Source organism: Rhinichthys klamathensis, unplaced genomic scaffold, assembly GCF_029890125.1.
Source record: "Rhinichthys klamathensis goyatoka isolate OS25496 unplaced genomic scaffold, OSU_Roscu_1.1 h1tg000624l_1, whole genome shotgun sequence".
Lineage (NCBI taxonomy): Eukaryota > Metazoa > Chordata > Actinopteri > Cypriniformes > Leuciscidae > Rhinichthys > Rhinichthys klamathensis.
This window is the reverse complement of record NW_026607073.1, coordinates 581,934-588,788: the sequence shown is the minus strand read 5'-3', so window position 1 is coordinate 588,788 and position 6,855 is coordinate 581,934.

Here is a 6,855-nt window from a genome sequence, read left to right as displayed (position 1 = left end):
CTGTCCATCACAAGATCTGAAAAGATGCTGTCATTTTTATTGGTGGAACCACCAAATTGAACTATGATTTATGATGTAGTCCAATGTAATCTCACTTATAGGGGAATGTGGTTCAAATCAGCTTTAACACTCTTTTCAGTTTTCTACAAGCTGGATGTCATGAAATGACAGCTGTCATATTTATACCATTAGATGTATGCTTTTGCTAATTCAACATTCAATTTGTTTTTACAGCAGGTAGTTTGTTTATATTTGCTGTTTTTATTAAATCATATCTTCTTAATATCTAGTGTGTCATTTTTCTTGATACAAGTAAAATCAGCAGACAATAAAAATGGACAATAAAAGTTGTTGATAAAATGAGTAATGAGTTTAATCAATCATTACTTGGTAAAGCAAATAAAAAATGGAGGTAAAAAATTAAATGAATGAGATATATCTCCATAAATCATTAAAGAGAGAGGACTCTGGGTAGCCAAAGCATCTCAGGAGAAGAAGCCCATAACAGATCATGCATTTGCATGGCAAATATGTCACAAGCTCAACCTGATCTCAAAAGAAAACCGTAACGGTGACAATTTCATATGAATTTTTTGTGAAACGTACAAAAAAAGTATGATTATTAGAAAAAAAGTAAGCATGAAGGTCCCCTCCTAAATATACCCGTTACTGGGGCTTAAGCAGATAGTACGAAATGAGATTCATTCAAATTAGCCACCAACTCACCAAAATGTAAAATAGTTATGAATTACCACAGGGACGGAGGACAAGTTAAAGATAAATATCAGATGCACGTCTTGCTTCCAAGTGTTGAAGCATCAGCATGTAGTACAGAAAGGTCAACTTTAACATTATTGAAGCACATGCTTACCCGATTCAGCTTTCTGAAATTGTGTGAGCAAACAAATGTTTTGTATGTGTTAAAGAACTTCAGATTTTCTCTCTAAAATAGAGCAAATTAACTAAGCACAATACATGTGTATATGATCAAATTAAACAATCAGTGTAAAATAATAAAATGATTTGCATAATTAACACCATTGAAAACAAAAACATCATCTACATATTTCCTCATTCACCAGTGATAATAGTCTGATAAAACTACTATCTGGTAGAGTTTATTTTGTTAAGCATTACAGCTTTGTAACACCAGTTTCCTTATTATCAGGGTGTTTTACAAACCTAATCAGCATTCATTGTAAAGACATTGGTGGAGCAACAATTCAAAAAATGGTCAACACAAATTTTTTTTTTTTTCACCAGCATATAATTAACCTACAAATGGCCTGAGTTCAAATCACGATTACTAAATTTTGATAAATGGCAGTGGTGCAACTCTGCTTCATATTAAAGCTGCATTCCATAACTTTTTGGGGGTAAAATTTATCCAAAATAAATTTTTGAGCAAGTAAATAACCAGCCAGTGTTCAAAACTATCTGCTTGCCTGAGCTCGATTCAAAACGGTCAGCTTGTAATAATGTATTTAATTCCAGTGGTACTGGTGGATTTGCTCGGGAAATTCGAGCATGTCTTTGCGTCATTACGTCACATCTGTACACATAAAGGAGGAGTCTCGGCTAGTATGAGACTTACGTGTGAGGATGTTGGAGGTGGAGATTTATAGCCTTTTCTCACAGCACTTGATATAATTAAACTTATCAATTTGATGGCAGATCCAGAAAGGTCCAAACAACAATCACCAGCGACAACAGATTCACCCGTTGTAAAATGCAAAAGACTTCGTTCGGACTTCGGAGTGGCTACAGAAAAAAAGAGACTGCAACCGGCCCATGCGAAAACAAGTATACATATCGAAAGGGCTTTAAATGTAGTCACGCAATACTGATGTTGTTAACATTAACAATTTGAGAACAAAGTATAATTTGCACGGTTTGACGTGATATGATAAGCGATCGTTAGATTTAATCAGCGCGATTTACTGCAATGTTTTTTTGTGCAATGCAATTCAATGGAAAGTGGATGTTACTTCAGATGACATTTTCCGGTGAAAATTCTTATATTGGTCATATTTCCAAAAAGTAGTAGTGTGACAGTATCCACACCGCCGCGGTGACTGACAGCTGCACACTCTCCTCAAACACTGGATACATCCGCGCTGTGCCGTGACACAACCCACGTAAAGCTGATAATTCCGCAAATAACTGCAATTGCAGATTTCGAACAGAGATGGCGGCGAAGAGGAAAAACTACGGACTGCAGCTTTAAGCAGCACTTATTTGTGTGAAAGCTTGTAGTAAAGTGTGATGCAACATTGTTTGTAGCCTAGTTTGTACAATGTGTGAAATATTTTATTTATTCAACTCTCAGGTGCCTTTAGAAACCCACTTCTGACTCCTCATACAAAACCCTCAGACAGAGCAAGAGCGGAGATATGCCCAAAATCATTGCCACATGATGTCAGGGATACAATAGCCCACTGCCATGCTGAAAGCTTGATAACAGTGTTTGAGCATGATGGGCAGCGCGGACGGCATAGTCCCTGAAAGGTTTCCTGCATTGTGGTGGCTTTTGATTGGCCACAATCAAATATTTGAATTTGAATACAATATTTGAAGTATATTGTAGATCTTGGCCCAAATCCTCAATAGAGCAGAAATGTAGCTGTGTTTGAATTTGAATGAAGTCCAGTAAGTATGAAATGTGTAAGCTCATTTTTTAAAATATCCTTCAGGATGGTACCAACTGTGCCATCTTTATTCATATTTCAACTTTATAATTGGACCATTTTTGTCCAGCTGCGCAACTGTAAGAATCAAATGCATTGACAACTACTGTAATTTGCTGTCATTCAACATTTGTTAGTGCCCTTACAAATTAACAAAAGTACTTACCCCAACCTCAGTTTCACAATCTGTTCGGATTCTGAGCTTTGAAAGAGAATATCACACCCTATGGTCTCGTGAACTTAACGGACATACTGTACGTATGTGGTGGCCCTATTCACAAGGCCGCAAGTTTAGGGCGCCATGGGAGAGGGCCCTTTCCAATGTAAATTAAATAAATAATATATTACTAGGAAATGTAAATTGTTGCACATTTTATTGCAGAGAGTGTGTGTATTTTGTAAACGTTTGCAACTCAATCACAAGCACCACAATTTGACCCACTTGAACAATTGGTCCAAATACAAGAAATAATGAATGTATGTGAAAAGTGGGAAAGTGCAAAGGTGTAGGTATTATCATAATTCACTACATGTTGACCATTTGTTATTTGAAACTAAAGTAGATGTTTTTCAGGATAATGTTAAATGGCATGTTTCTTCGTCCTAATAGCATTCTTGTGTTAAATGTGCACTTGCAGGTGATTAAAGAGTTCATGCAGACGTGGATAGCTTTAGAGAGGTGCTGATGGAAAATGTGCTGTGGCAGGCTGAAGGGTTAACGGCCGACTGCTCTTTTCCAGTGGGGGGTTTCTCTCTTGCCTTTTCCCTGTAGTAAAGCAAGCTGAGCACTGGTCAGGGATGCCCACTGGCTCTCATTAAGAGATGCCAAATCATTATGGATCCCTTCCCTTCCTGCAAAGCTCCCCTAAACCTCTGGCGGCTCACGGCTGTGAGCTATCATTAGCAGATGACAAACCCCATTAGAGTGCCCCCTCTCTGGGCTGGAGTGGATCTGACAAGCCCTCTTTAGCCTTCAACCAGTTCAAAAGCGCAAAAAAAATGCATTACATTTCCTTTTGGTAAATACACGCATACAGAAGCTTAACAACATACAGATATTTCCACACTACCACAAATGCACATAGCCTTATTTATAGACATTCACAAGAAAAAGCCTACATAATTTTAGAGGGCTTTTTTCCCCTCTCACTTTTCTCTTTTATTCCCTTTTTTGGCACTAGCTGCAACCCCTTTTCCACAAAAGCTGGCATGGCAAAGTGTACAGTCATTAGGTGTGGATTTAGAATTGTGCAATACGTAATAAATCAATTCATTATCTGTTTATCTATTCATCCATCCATCCATCTATATCTATCTATCCATCAATCCATCTATATATCCATATCCGTCTATCTATCTATCTATCTATCTATCTATCCATCTATATATCCATATCCATCTATCTATCTATCCATCTATTTTCTTTATTTTAAAGCTTGTAGATCGAAAGCCTTGTTAAGAAGAGTTTTGTTTGGAGTTTGGAGTCTTTTCCACTTTTCCATTTGGATTGCTTTTACTCCGCAGTCCCACCCTGACAGCCCTCCACCCTGCACCAGGTTTTAATTAGAGCTATCTGGTCGGGACCAATAGCTTTGCTTCTTAGTCCCCGCAAAGTCTTACACGCCTACTAATTTAAAGGGACCTTGATGCCTGTGGGACTTTTTATATCCTTCCAGGCAGGAGTGTGCAACGCATGCCCACTTTCATGTGGAAAACTTTGCATGTGACAAAGAGACTGAGCTGCTAGTAATGCCGCCATTATTGAACCTCAGAGAGGTTTTCAAATGGGCCCTCAGACAGCATCGGTCTGTTTGAGCCTGGATTCAAGTGTGCATGGCAGCTGTGTAGAGACTAACCCTGAACCAATAAAGTCTGTGAAGCCTTGTGTGTGCACTTTGTGGTTGTGTGTGTGCGTGTATGTGAGGGGACTTGCAAGGCTTAATGCACAGCTGGGGTAAATTTACTCCAGGGGCAATAGCGGAGAAGGCCTGCTGTTGCCAAAGTGAAATGCATGGAGAGCCTGTGCAATGAAGTGTGCTTCCATTGTCTGGAAGTAGGGCAGTGGCACAATGAGGACTGGACCTGGGAGACCATCTCACCTTGGCTGGAGAAAGCTGTTGTTACAACAAGTCGATTCGCACAAAGATTTTGAGAGTGTGTCTGGGAAACTATTACATTTATGGCGTCCTGGAATGCCTTGCAAAAAGTAATCTTGTTAGTAGGCTCACTGACATTTTAATTTGCTGAAATATGTAAGGGACAATGTACAGTCAGTTGGTCATTATCACAAAATACACCCTGACACAGAGGGGATGGGTCTTATTTCTGCCTGAAGGAATTTATTTTGCGATAATGAACTGTAATGTGCCAAATAAATGAATACATGCACATGAGATATTGAGTTTCAATATTTTATAATGGTAATTATTTTATCTTTAAGCTTCCACTAATAAAAAAATATAGCGTACAAATTAAGACGAACACTGCAACAATATTCAAGTAATATTAATACGAAAGTCATCCAAAGTCATTTTCACGTCATAATCGATAATTGAATGTGATTGGCTTCCGGTGTTATAGCTGCTCCAGTTATTTTGATTGTACAACAACAGTCTGTTAAGCTGCAATTTGATATTTGTTTTCATATTTTAATATATTATCGCATTCATAAAGACACAATGGTTTGTTGTGCAAATTTTACTGTTTATTGCACTGTGTTGTTCTTCTAGTTATTTATATGCATGTTCCCTAAATTATTATGTTTTAGCAAAACGTAAGAATATAGGGAACATACAATGAACATTTATGGTCATATAGAGATTTGACCTATATTTAAAACATCTGTGGGAATAACTAAAGAAGAAAAGGTGGTTGAAATTATAGGCTATTGAAAATCAAAAGGCAAGATCTATCAGAATGCCTATTTCCCCGATGCATTGGCCCACTTATAGTGAACTTGCTCATATTAGGGGTCACCTTCACACTATGGCATAATCACACATGACAGGTAGACAGTGTCATCAGTAGAAACCCGGGTCATGCCATCACAATTGAGTGCTGACAACTACATTCGTTTCACTGCTTCTCTTATCTCTACCTTTCCATCATAAATCACTGTTCTTTCTGTGGCCTGTCTGTCCATCCCCTCAGTCCTGTGTTCTGGTCACCTCATGGTTCAGAAAAAAAATAAACTTGGAGGATGGGAAATAAGTCAGAAAATTAGTCAGTGTTATCTCAGTAGGATAGCGCAAGATTGTTTCGGCCAACTACATGGAGCTTAAATTCTGGATGCTGTCTGTCACGATAAACCATGAGATGGCCATGGGAATCAGACTTTTTCTTTCACATAATATTTGAACAGTTTTTATGAAGGAAGATCAGTTTGGAAATACAATTTCATGGCTTTAAAAGGTATGATATGCATCGACTCTTGGGATAAAATATGTCCTACAACTTTACCTGCCGTAAGTTTTAAAATAGCTAATGTACCAATCCATTTTTTTCTCTCTCTCTCTGGTCAAAATTCGCATTGCATTGTCACTCAGCATAACACCACAAAACTTTCATATCGATTTGATTATATGACCACAAATTTTTTTTTGTGTGGGGGGGGGGGGGGGGGAGGCTAATTCAAAATATAATTCCCTATTACACAAGCTTTTTGTATTTTTCATATATATATATATATATATATATATAGCCTTTATAAATAATATATAATATGACAATATATAATATGCCAATATTATTACAATTTAAAATGTAATTTATTCCTGTGATGGCAAAGCTAGGCTAAATTTTCAGCATCATTAGTCCAGTGCCACATGATCCTTCAGAAATCATTCTATGCTGATTTGCTGCTCATAAAACATTTCTAATTTGTATCTATGTTGAAAACAGCTGTGCTGCATTTTTGTGGAAAGCATGATGGATTTTTTTCCCCAGAAAAACAGAACTTATTTGATTTTTTTTTTGTTGCATTATAAATGTCTTTACGTTTGATCAATTTAATGTATTCTTGCTGAATAAAAGTATTAATTTATTTTTTACAGATAAGTGATAAACCTACATAGACTCTAAGCTGCTCAGTAATTAAAAGCTGACCTGTTATTTCTCTCGGTGGTGTATTAGGATGCAGTGCAGAGTCCTCAGAGATTGTATGTGTTAT